This window comes from Tachyglossus aculeatus, unplaced genomic scaffold (genome assembly GCF_015852505.1).
Source record: "Tachyglossus aculeatus isolate mTacAcu1 unplaced genomic scaffold, mTacAcu1.pri scaffold_87_arrow_ctg1, whole genome shotgun sequence".
Lineage (NCBI taxonomy): Eukaryota > Metazoa > Chordata > Mammalia > Monotremata > Tachyglossidae > Tachyglossus > Tachyglossus aculeatus.
In genome coordinates this window covers 1,026,347-1,038,351 of record NW_024045095.1, presented here as the reverse complement: position 1 = coordinate 1,038,351, position 12,005 = coordinate 1,026,347, and positions in this window count along the sequence as shown.

Below are 12,005 nucleotides of genomic sequence, written 5' to 3'. Positions count from 1 at the left end.
CTCTGCACACAGTAAGCGCTCAATAAATACGAATGAATGAATGAATGAATGACCCAGGGCCGGGAAGTACAAGGCGACGAGGGCTGGGAAGAACCGCAGCACCATGCCGGTAGGCATAGAGGGATCAGGTCCGGGTGGAAATAGGGACCAAGGCTGGGAGGTAGAGGGGACCTAGGGCTGGAGGGAGAAGGGGACCAGGGCCAGGAGCCAGAGGGTGTCTAGGGCCGGAGGACAGGGAGACCAGGCCAGGAGGTAGAGGGGACCCAGGGTCAGGAACGAGAGAGTGACCAGGGCCTGGAGGTAGAGAGGGACCAGGGCCGAGGGGATGGGGGACAGGTCTAGGAGGTAGAGGGGGGCAAGGGCCAGGACATAGAGTGTTACCTAGGTCCGGAAACAGGGACAAGGGCCTGGAGGTAGAGGGGACCCAGGGCCGGGACGGAGAGAAGGGCCAGGGCCAGGAGGTAGAGGGAGACCAAGTCCCGGAGTTACAAGGCGACAAAGGCTGGGAAGAACTGGGGCATCCTGCCAGTAGGCAGGGAGGGACTAAGTCCGGGTGGAAGATGTCGACCAAGGCTGGGAAGTAGAGGTGAACTATAGCCGGAGGGAGAAGGGGACAAGGGCCAGAAGGTCTTTCGGGGGGGGTGGGTGGCAGAGTCGGATAGTAAAGTGGGACCAGGGCTGAAAGGCAGCGAGGTATAAGGGACGGGAGGCAGAGGGGGATCAGGGCCTAGAGGTAGAGGGGGACCAGGGCCATGAGACAGAGGGGTACCTGGGCCGGGAGACGGGGGACCAGGGTCGGGAGGCAGAGGAGGACAAGTGTCGGGTGGCAGAGGGAGACCAGGGCCCGGAGGCAGAGGGGGATCGGGGCCGATAAGCTGGGGAGACCAGGGTATGGAGGCAGAGGCGGCCCTGTGCCGGGAGACAGATGAGGACCAGGGCGGGTAGGCAGAGGCAGACCAGGGCCAGGAGGCAGAGGGATACCTAGGCCCGGAGACAGGGGTACCAGGGCCAGGAGGCAGGGGGGACCTGGGCCGGGAGACAGAGGGGTACCTGGGCCGGGAGGCAGAGGAAACAGGGCAGGGCGGCAGAGGGTTCCCTGGGTCGTGAGGCAGGGGTCCAGAGCCGAGAGCTGAAGAGGGCAAGGACCAGGAAGCAGCGGGGTGCCAGGGCCGGGAGGCGGGGGACGATGGCCAGGAGGCAGAGGGGTACCGGGGCCGGGAGACGGGCAGCAGGGTCGGATGGTATATGGGACCCAGGGCTGGGATGGAGAGGGGGACCCGGGCCTTGAGGCAGAGGGGGACCAGGGAAGGTATTCAGATGGGGACCAGGGCAAGAAGGCGGAGGGGTACCTGGGCCGGGAGACGGGGTCCATGGCCGGGAGGCAGAGGGGTTCCTGGGCCAGCAGTCAGGGGGACCAGGGCCGAGTGGCAGTAGGGGACCAGGGCAGGGAGGCTGAGAGGGACCAGGGCCGGGAGACAGAGGAACCAGAGCCGGAAGGTAAAGCGGTACCTGGGCCCGGATTAGGCCGACCAGGGCCGGGAGGCAGAGGTGGACTACGTCCAGGAGGCAGCGGGGTACCTTGGCCGGAAGGCAAAGGGGTACAGGTGCTGAGACGCTGGTGGGATCAGGGCAGGAAAGCAGAGGAGGACCAGGGCCAGGAAGCAGAGGGGTACCTGGACTGGGAAACGGGGACCAGGGATTGGAGTTAGAGGGGTACCTGGGCCGGGAGACAGGGGGACCACAGCCAGAAGGTATAGGGGACCCAGGTCAGGGAACGAGAGAGGGATCAGGGCCTGGAGGTAGAAGGTGACCAGGGCGGAAAGACAGGGAGGAACCAGGGGCAGGAGGCAGAGCGGGACCAGGGCGGGGAGGCAGAGGGCTACCAGGTCCAGAGATAGTGGACCAGGGCCTGAAGTTCAGCCAGTGTACTGACTGAACTCATGATAGTCACCTATCATGAGCCCTGTCTAAGACCGCTTAGGAAGGAGGGACCCAGCTGGTTTCTCCCTCTACTTTCTACTCTGCTAGCAACATTAATTTACACTATGAAGCAGCCATAACGAGCAGTGACATCACACAGCATGATGCAGTGAAGTCATCCTTCCTCTCCCCCTCCTCTCCCTCCCCTTCCCCCCGCCGTACCTCCTTCCCTTCCACACAGCACCTGCATATATGTTTGTACATATTTATTACTCTATTTATTTTACTTGTACATATTTACTATTCTATTTATTTTATTTTGTTAATATGTTCTGTTTTGTTGTCTGTCTCCCCCTTCTAGACTGTGAGCCCGCTGTTGGGTAGGGACCGTGTCTATATGTTGCCAACTTGTACTTCCCAAGCGCGTAGTACAGTGCTCTGCACACAGTAAGCGCTCAATAAATGCGATTGAATGAATGAATGAATGAATGAACGAGAGGCAGCAGAGACCAGGGCATGGAGGCAGAGGGTGACCATTGCCGGGAGGCAGAAGGGGACCAGGGCTGTGAGTCAGAGGGGGTCCAGGGACGGGAGGTAGAGGTAGACCATGGCCGGGAGGCAGAAGGTTACCTGGACCGGGAAACAGGGGGACCAGCTCCAGGAGGTTCAGGGGTACCTGGACAAGGAGACAGGGAGACCAGAGCGGGAAGATAGAGGGGACCCAGGGCAGCGACGGAGAGAAGGACCAGGGCTTGGAGGTAGAGGGAGAACAGTGCTGTGAAGCACAGAGGGACTTGGGCCGGGAGGCAGAGGGGATTCAAGGCGGGGACGCAGAGGGGAACCAGGGCCAGGAGGCAGAGGGTTACCTAGGCCAGGAGATGCGGGACCAGAGCCAGGAGGTAAGGGTGATCCAGGGTCGAGATGGGGAGGGACCCTAGGGCCTTGATGTAGAAGGAGACCAGGGCCGGGAGGCAGCTGGGGACCCGGGCCAGGAGGCAGAAGAGTACCTGGACCGGGAGAAAAGGGGACCAGGGCCAGGAGCCAGAGGGAGACCAGGGCCAGGAGGCAGAAGGGTACCTGGGCTGGGAGACTGGAGAACCAGGGCCGGGAGGCAGAGGGGTACCTAGACCAGGAGATGGGGTACCAGATGGGGAAAAGGGGCCAGGATGCATCCAGGAGGAGACAGGGGACTTAGGCCAGGAGTCAGAGGGGGAATCGGGCTGAGAGATGGGGGAGACCAGGGCAGCGAATAGAAGGTGACCAGGGCTGGGTGGCAGAGGGGGACCAGGGCTGGGAGTCAGAGGTGGACCATGGCCGGGAGGCAGAGAGGTACCTGGACCGGGAAACAGGGGGACCAGTGCCGGAATGTAGAGGGGTACCTGGGTCAGGATACAGGGAGAAAAGAGTGGGCAGGTAGAGGGGACCCAGGGCTGCAACGGAGAGAAGGACCAGGGCCTTGAGGTCGAGGGAGTCCAGGGCCGGGAGGCACAGAGGGAGTAGGGAGAAGGAAGACAGGGGGACCAGTTCCGACAGGAAAGCGGACCTAGGCCGCGAGGTAGAGGGGACTCAGGCGGGATGGAGAGAGGGGCCAGGGCTTAGAGGTAGAGGGAGACCAGTGCTGGCAGGCACAGGGGAACCAGGGACTGGAGGCAAAGGGGGACCATGGCAGGGAGGTAGAGGGGTCCCTGGGCCGGGAGACAGGGACCAAGGCCGAGAGGCTGAGGGGGACCAGGGCCGAGAGGCAGGGGTGGATCAGGGCAGAGCGGCAGAGGGGGACAGGGACCGGGAGGCAGAGGGGTGCCTGGGCCAGGAAACGCGGACGACGACCAGGAGGCCAGGAGGAAAAAATTCTTCACCCTCGGCTTCAAGGCTCTCCATCACCTCGCTTCTCTTCTCTCCTTCTACAGCCCAGCCAGCACTCTCCGCTCCTCTGCCGCTGATTACCTCACTGTGCCTCGTTTTCGCCTGTCCCGCCGTCGACCACCGGCCCACGTCATCCCCCTGGCCTGGAATGCCCTCCCTCCGCACATCCGCCAAGCTAGTTCTCTTCCTCCCTTCAAAGCCCTACTGAGAGCTCACTTCCTCCAGAAGGCCTTCTAAGACTGAGTCCCCTCCTTCCTTTCCCCCTCCTCCCCCTCCCCAACCCCCTCGCCTTACCTCCTTCCCCTCCCCACAGCACCTGTATATATGTATATATGTTTGTACGTATTTATTACTCTATTTTATTTGTACATATTCATTCTGTATATTTTATTTTGTTAAAATGTGTTGTTCTGTTGTCTTTCTCCCCCTTCTAGACTGTGAGCCCGCTGTTTGGTAGGGACCGTCTCTATATGTTGCCAACTTGTACTTCCCAAGCGCTTAGTACAGGGCTCTGCACACAGTAAGCACTCAATAAATACGATTGAATGAATGAATGAGGCAGAGGGGGACCAGGGTCGGGAGATGGGCAGCAGTGCTGGGTGATATATCTGACTCGGGGATGGGATGGAGAGGGGGACACGAACCTGGAGGCAGAGGGGTACCAGGGCCTGGAGGCATAGTGGGACCAGGGCAGGTAGGCAGAGGGGGACCAGGGCCAAAAGGCAGAGGTGTACCTGGGCCGGGAGACGGGGATTAGGTCCAGGAGGCAGAGGGGAAACTGGGCCGGGAGACAGGCGGCCCAGGGCCGAAAGGCAGCCGGGAACCAGGACTGAGATGCAGATGGGAACCAGGGCAGGGAGGCCATGAGGGACCAGGACCAGGAGGCAGAGGGGGGCCAGGGCAGGGAGGCAGAGTGGGACCAGGTCCGGGAGGCAGAGGGGCACTTGTGTCAGGGGACAGGCGGACCAGGGCCGCAAATAGAAGGGAACCAGGGCCGGGACGGAGAGAGACCCAAGGGTCTGGAGGTAGAAGACCAGAACTGGGAAGCACAGAGGGACCAGGGCCGGGAGCCAGGGGGAGACAGGAGCAGGGCGGCAGAGGGGGACCAGGGCAAGTAGAGCTGAATGATCGCTGGGCCGGGAGACAAGGCGACTAGGGCCTGGAGGTGAAGGAGAGCCAAGGCCGGTGAGGAGAGAGAGCCAAGGCCGGTGAGGAGAGAGACCCAAGTGCCTGGAGGTGGAAGAAGACCAGGGTCTGGTGGCAAATAGGGTCCAGGGCTGGGAGGCAGAGGGGGACCAGGACAGGGCGGCAGAGGCGTACCAGGGCCAGGAGGCAGTGGGGTACCTGGGCCATGACACAGAGGGACCAGAACAGTGAGGCAGAGGGTAACCTGGCCAGGCGACAGGGGACCAGGGTCGGGAGGTAGAGGGAACCCTGGGCTGGGACGGAGAGAGATCCGAGGTCCTGAATGTAGAAGAAAAACAGGTCCGGAGGCACTTATGGACGAGGGCTGGGAGGAAGAAGGGGACCAGGGCTTGGAGGTAGAGGGGACCCAGGGCCGGGACGTAAAGAGATCCAAGGGCCTGGATGTAGACGAAGACGAGGGCCGGGAGGCACAGAGCTACCAGGGCCGGGAGGCAGAGGTGGACTAGGGTAATGTGAAAGAAGGAGACCATGGTCAGGCGATAGAGGGTTACTTGGGATGGGAGACGGGGGATCAGGGCCTGGAGGAAGAGGGTTGCCTGGCCAGAATGCATAGGGGGCCAGGGCCAGGAGGCAGAGGAGTACCTGGGCCAGAAGACAGGCTGACCAGGGCAGGGAGGCAGAGGGGTACCTGGGCCAGGAGACAGACGGACGAGGGAAGGGAGGCAGAGGGGTACCTGGGCCCAGAGACAGAGGAACCAGGGTCAGGAGGCAGAGGGGGACAAGGGCAGGGCGGCAGAGTGTTACCAGGGCCATGGCACACAGGGACTAGGTCAGGAAGGCACAGGGGTACCTTGGCCAGGAGACAGAGGAATCAGGGTCGGGAAGTAGAGGGAATCCAGGGCTGAGAGGTGGTGCGGACTGGGGCAGGGAGGCATGGGGGACCACGGCTAGGAGGTAGAAGGGACCCTGGGCTAGGACGGAGAGAGACCCAGGGTCTTGAAGGTAGAAAGAAAATAGGTCAGGGAGGCACTTAGGGACGAGGGCCAGGCGGAAGAGCAGGACCAGGGCAGGGTGGCATAGGAGGGCCAGGGCCAGGAGGCAGAGGGGTACCTGGGCCAGGAGATGGGGGACCAGGGCCTGGAGGTAGAAGGAGACCAGGGCCGGGAGGAACAGAGCTCCCAGGGCCGGGAGGCACAGAGCTCCCAGGGTCGGGAGGCAGAGGAGGTCCAGGGCAACGCGGCAGGAGGGGACCATGACCTGTAAGCAGAGCATTACCTGGGCCGGGAGTCACGAGGACCAGGGCAGGGAGGCAGAGGGGTATCTGGGCCTGGTGACAGAGTGGACAGGGCCGATAGGCAGAGGAAGACCACGTCCGAGAGGCAGAGGGGTACCAGGACCGAGACACAGGGGCAGGGGATCAGGGCCAGGAGGCAGAGGGGCACCTGGGCTGGGAGACGGGATCACGGCCTGGAAGGCAGAGAGGGACCAGGGCCAGGAGGCAGTGCGGTACCTGGCCCGGGAGGCAGAGGGGGACTAGGGCTGAGAGGCGGGAGGTACCAGGGCAGAGAGGCAGAGGGGGACCAGGACTGGGAGGCAGAGGGGGACCTGGGTCGGGAGGTGGAGGGGATCCACGGCTAGGAGGCAGAGGGGTGCCTGGACCGGGAAACAAAGGGACCAGGGCTAGGAGGTAGTGGGGTACTTGGACCAGAAGTCATGGGGAGCAGGGTTGGTTGGTAGAGGAGAACCAGAGCTGGGAAGGGGAGAGGGCCCAAGGCCTGGAGGTAGAGGGAGACCAGGGCCGGGAGGCACAGAGGGGCACCAGGAAATGGCGGCAGAGGGGGACCCGGGCCAGGAAGCATAGGGCTACCTGGCCCGGGAGGCAGAGGGGGACCAGGGCTGGGAGACGGTGGGTACTGGGGCGGGAAGGCATAGGAGGACGATGGCCGGGAGGCAGAGGGGGACCAAGGTAGGGAGGTAGGGGGGACCAGGGCCGGCAAGTAGAGGGGACCCAGGGCCGTGACGGAGAGAGACCCAAGAACCTGGAACTAGAAGGAGAACAGGACCAGGAGGCACAGAGGGACGAGGGCCGGGAGGCAGCGGAAGTCAAGAGAAGGGTGGCAGAGTGAGACCAGTGCCAGGAGGCAAAGGGGTACCTGGGCTGGGAAACTGGGAGACCAGGGCTGGGAGACAAAGGGGGACCACTGCCCTGAGGAAGAGGGGTACCTGGGTCGGAAGGCAGAGGGGGAACCAGTGCCAGGAGGAACAGGGGTACCTGGGTCGGAAGGCAGAGGGGGACCAGGACCGAGAAACAGGGGGGACCATGGCATGGAGGTAAAAGGGAGCAGGGCAGGCAGGCAGAGGGAGACCACGGCAGGGCGGCAGAGGGGACCAGGCCTAGGAGGCAGAGGGGTACCTATGCTGGGAGTAGGGGGACCGGGGCCGGGAGACAGAGGGGGTCCACGGCCAGGAGGCAGAGGGATAACTAGTCCAGGAGGCAGTGGGGTACCTGGTCCAGGAGGTAGAGGGGTACCTGGTCCAGGAGGTAGAGGGGTACCTCGTCCGGAAGGCAGAGGGGTACCAGGGCCAAGAAACATGGAGAGACCAGGTCAGGGAGGTAGAAGGGGACCCGGGCTGGGAGGCAGGGGGTGACCTGGGCCGGGAAGCAGAGGGGGACCAGGGCCATGAGCTAGAGGGGTACGTGGGCCGAGAGGAAAAAGGGGACCAGAGTCGAAAAGCGGGGGGGACAAGGGCAGGCAGGCAGAGGGGAACCTGGCTCTGGAGACAGGGGGACCAGGGCCAGGAGGTAGAGGGGACCCAGGGCCAGGACGGAGAGAGACCCAAGGGCCTGGAGGTAGTAGACCAGGGCCGGGAGGCACCGAGGGGGGCCAGGAAAGGGCGGCAGAGGGGGACCCGGGCCAGGAGGAATAGGGCCACCTGTGCCTGGAGGCAGAGGGGGACCAGGGCTGAGAGACGGGGGCTAATGGGGCAGGAAGGCATAGGAGGACGATGGCCGGGAGGCAGAGGGGGACCAGGGTAGTGAGACAGGGGGGGACCAGGGCCAGGAGGCAGCGGGGTACCTGGGGCGGGAGACAGGTGGACCAGGGCCGTCAAGTAGAGGGGACCCAGGGCCGTGACGGAGAGAGACCAGAACCTGGAACTAGAAGAGGAGCAGGGCCGGGAGGCAGCGGAGGACCAGGGCAGGGTGGCAGAGCGGGACCAGTGTCAGAAGGCAAAGGGATACCTGGGCTTGTAAATAAGGGGACCAGGGCCGGGAGACAGAGGAGGACCAGGGCCAGGAGGAAGAGGGGTACCTGGGCCGGAAGGCAGAGGGGGACCAGGACCGAGAAGCAGTGGGGGAGCAGGGCAGGGAGGTAGAAGGTGAGCAGGGCAGGGAGGCAGAGGGGGACCACGGCATTGCGGCAGAGGGGTACCTGTCCCGGGAGAAGGGGGACCGGGGCCGGGAGACATATGAGGTCCAGGGCCAGGAGGCGTAGGGGTGCCTGGTCCAGGAGGCAGAGGGGTACCTGGTCTAGGAGGTAGAGTTGTACCTGGTCCGGGAGCTGTACCTGGGCTGGAAGGCAGAGGGGGACCAGGACCAAGAAACAGGGGGGGACCAGGGCAGGGAGGTAGAGGGGGACCAGGGCCCAGAGGGAGTAGGGGTCCAGGGCTGAGAGGCAGGGAGAACCAGGACAAGGATGCAGAGGGGCACCAGGGATGGGAGGCAGAGGTGGTCCAGGATGGGGAAGCAGAGGAGGACCAGCGCCAGGAGACAGAGAGGGTTACATTGTTTGGGAGACAAGGGGACCAGGTCTGGGAGGTACAAGGGACTCCGGGACAGGACGGTGCGTGATCCGAGGGCCTGGAGGTAGAAGAAGACCTGGGCTGGGAGGCAGAGGGGGACCAGGGAAGGGCAGCAGGGGGGACCAGGGCAGGGCAGCAGAGGGGGACCAGGGCTGAGAGGCAGGGGGTACCTGAGCTGGGAGACGGGGTCCTGGGCCCTGAAGCAGAGGGGGACCAGGGCCGGAAGGCAGAGGGGTACCTGGGCTGGGAGACGGAGTCTTGGGCCAGGAGGCAGAGGGGGACCAGGGCCGGGAGTTAGAGGGAACCCCGGGCTGGGACAGAGTGATACCCAGGGCCTGTATGTAGTAAGGAGACCAGGGATGGGAGACACAGAGGGACCAGGTTCGAGAGGCATAGGGAGACCATGGCAGGGCGACAGAGGGGGACCTGGGCCGAGAGGCAGAGAGGGAACAGGGCCGAGAGGCATGGGTGATCCAGGACTGGGAGGACGAGGGGGACCAGGTCGTGGAGGTAGAGGGGGACCAGGGCCAGAAGGCGGGGGGTACCTGGGCTGGGAGAGGGGGGACCGGGTTCGAGAGGCAGAGGGGGACAAGGGCCAGGCGGCACAGGAGGACCAGGACGCGGAAGCCGAGGTGGACCAGGGCCAGGAGGCAGAGGGGTACCTGGGCCTGGGGGCAGAGGCTGACCAGGGCTGGGAGGCAGAGGGGTACCTGGGCCAGGAGATGAGGGACCAGGGCCTGGAGGAAAATGGGGACCAGGGCCATAAGGTAGAGGGATACCTGGCCAGGAGGCATAGGGGGACCAAGGCCTCGTGGCGAGGGGGACCAGAACCTGGAGGAAGAGGGGAACCTGGGCTGGGAGACAGGGGGACCAGAGATGGGAGGTAGAGAGGAACCCACGGCAGGGACGGAGAGAGACCCAAGAGTGTGAAGGTAGAGGGAAACCAGGACCAGGAGGCACAGAGGGACCAGGGCTGGGAGGCAGAGGGGGACCAGGGCCTGGAGGCAGAGGAGGACCAGGGCCAGGAGGCAGAGGGGTACCTGGGCTGGGAGACAGGTGGACCAGGACAGGGAGGCAGGGGGGTATCTGGACCAGTGGACAAGAGAACCAGGTCCAAGATTCAGAGGGGAACCAGGCCTGGGAGGCAAGGGGGGGACCAGGGCCAGAAGGCAGAGGGGTACCTGGCCGGGAGGCCTAGGGGGACCAAGGCCTGGTGGCAGAGGGGTACCAGAGCCAGGAAGCAGAGTGTTACTCGGGCCGGGAGACGGGGACCATGGCAGGGAGCCAGAGGGGTGTCTGGGCCGGGAGACAGAGGGACTAGGGCTGAGAGGCAGAGGGGGACCACGGCCGAGAGGCAGAGGAGGACCAGGGCCTGGAGGCAGAGAGGGACCAGGGCTAGGAGGCAGAGGGCTTTCTGTACCGGAAAACAGGGGTACCATGGCCGGGAGGTAGCGGGGACCCTGGGCCAGGACAGAGAGAGGGACCAGGGCCGGGAGGCAGACGGGGATCAGGGCGGGGAGGCAGAGGGGGACCGGGGACAAGAGACAGAGGGTACCTGGGCCGGGAGACAGGGGGTAAGGGCCGGGATTCAGAGGGGTACCTGGGCTGGGAGAGAGGAGGAATGGGGCTGAGAAGCAGAGTAGAGGAGAAGCAGGCCCGAGAGGCAGAGGGGGACCAGGGCAGGGAGGCAGAGGGGTACCTGGGCCAGGAGACGGGGACCAGGGCCGAGAGGCAGAGGGGAATAAGGGCAGGGAGGCAGATGGGTACCAGGGCGGGTAGGCAGAGGCGGACCAGGGCCAGGAGGCAGAGGGGTACCTAGGCCGGGAGGTACAGGGGACCCAGGGCCCGGACAGAAACTCACCCAAGGGCCTGGAGGTAGAAGGAAACCAAGGCCGGGGATCAGGGCCAGGAAGCAGAAGGGTAGGTGGGCCGGGAGATGGGAGACCAGGGCTGGGAAGCAGAGGGTGACCTAGGCCAGGAGGCAGAGGGGTACCTGGACATGGAGGCAAAGGGATATCAGTGTCGTCATATGCCGGGAAGGTTGGGGGAGAAGGGCAGGGAGGCAGAGGAGGACCAGGTTCGGGAGGCCACTGGGGACCAGGGCAGGTAGGCAGAGAAGGATTAGGTCCGGGAGGCAGAGGGGTACTTGGGTCTGGAGTTGGGGGACCAGGGCCAGGAGGCAGAGGGGAACCAGGGCCAAGAGGGAAAAGGGGACAAGATTCGGAAAGCGGGGGCGACAAGGGCAGGGAGGCAGAGGCGGACCAGGGCCCGGTGACCGAGGAGGACCAGGGCCGGGAGGCAGATGGGTACCAGGGCAGGTAGGCAGTGGGCGACTAAGGCCAGTAGGCAACGGGTACCCGGGCCAGAAGGCAATGGGACCAGGGCAGGGAGGCAGAAGTTTCCCTGGGCCGGGAGACAGTGGGACCAGGGCCAAGAGACAGGGGGTGGACCAGGTCAGGGCGGCAGAGGGGGACCAGGGGCGAGAGGCACAGAGGGACCACGTCTGGGAGGCAGAGGGGGGCCAGGGCAGGATGGTAAGGGGGGACCGGGGCCAGGAGGCAGAGGGGTACCTGGGTCGGGAGGCAAAGGGATACCAGGGCTGAGAAGCATGAGGAACAAGGGGAGGGAGGCAGAGGTAGACCAGGGCTGGAAGGCCAATGGGGACCAGGGATAGGAGGCAGAAGGGGACCAGGGCAGGTAGACAGAGGGGGACCGAGTGGTACCTGGGCAGGGAGACAAGTGACCAGGGCCAGGAGAGAGAGGGGCACCAGGGCCGGGAGACGGGCAGCATGGCCGGGTGGTATGTGAGACCCAGGGCTTGGACAGAGAGGGGGACCCGGGACTTGAGGGAGAGGGGGACCAGGGTCTGAAGGCATAGTGTGACCAGGGCAGAGCGGCAGAGGGGGACCAGGGCAGGGCGGCAGAGGGGGACCAGTGCCGGGAGGCAGAGGGGTGCCTGGGCTGGGAGATGGGGTCCTGGGCCGGCAGGCAGAGGAGGACCACGGTCGGAAGGTAGAGGGGTACCTGGGCTGGGAGACAGGTGGATCAGGGCAGGGGGCACAGAGGGACCAGGTTTGGGAGGCATAGACTGACTATTGCATGGTGGCACAGGGGGATCAGGGCTAGGAGGCAGAGGGGAACCAGGGCCAGGAGGCAGAGGGGGATCAGGGCCGATAATGGGGGGGACCAGGGTATGGAGGCAGAGGGGTTCCTGGGCAAGAAGGCAGGGCGACCAGGGATGCGAGGTTGAGGGGTCCCAGAGCCGGTATGGAGAG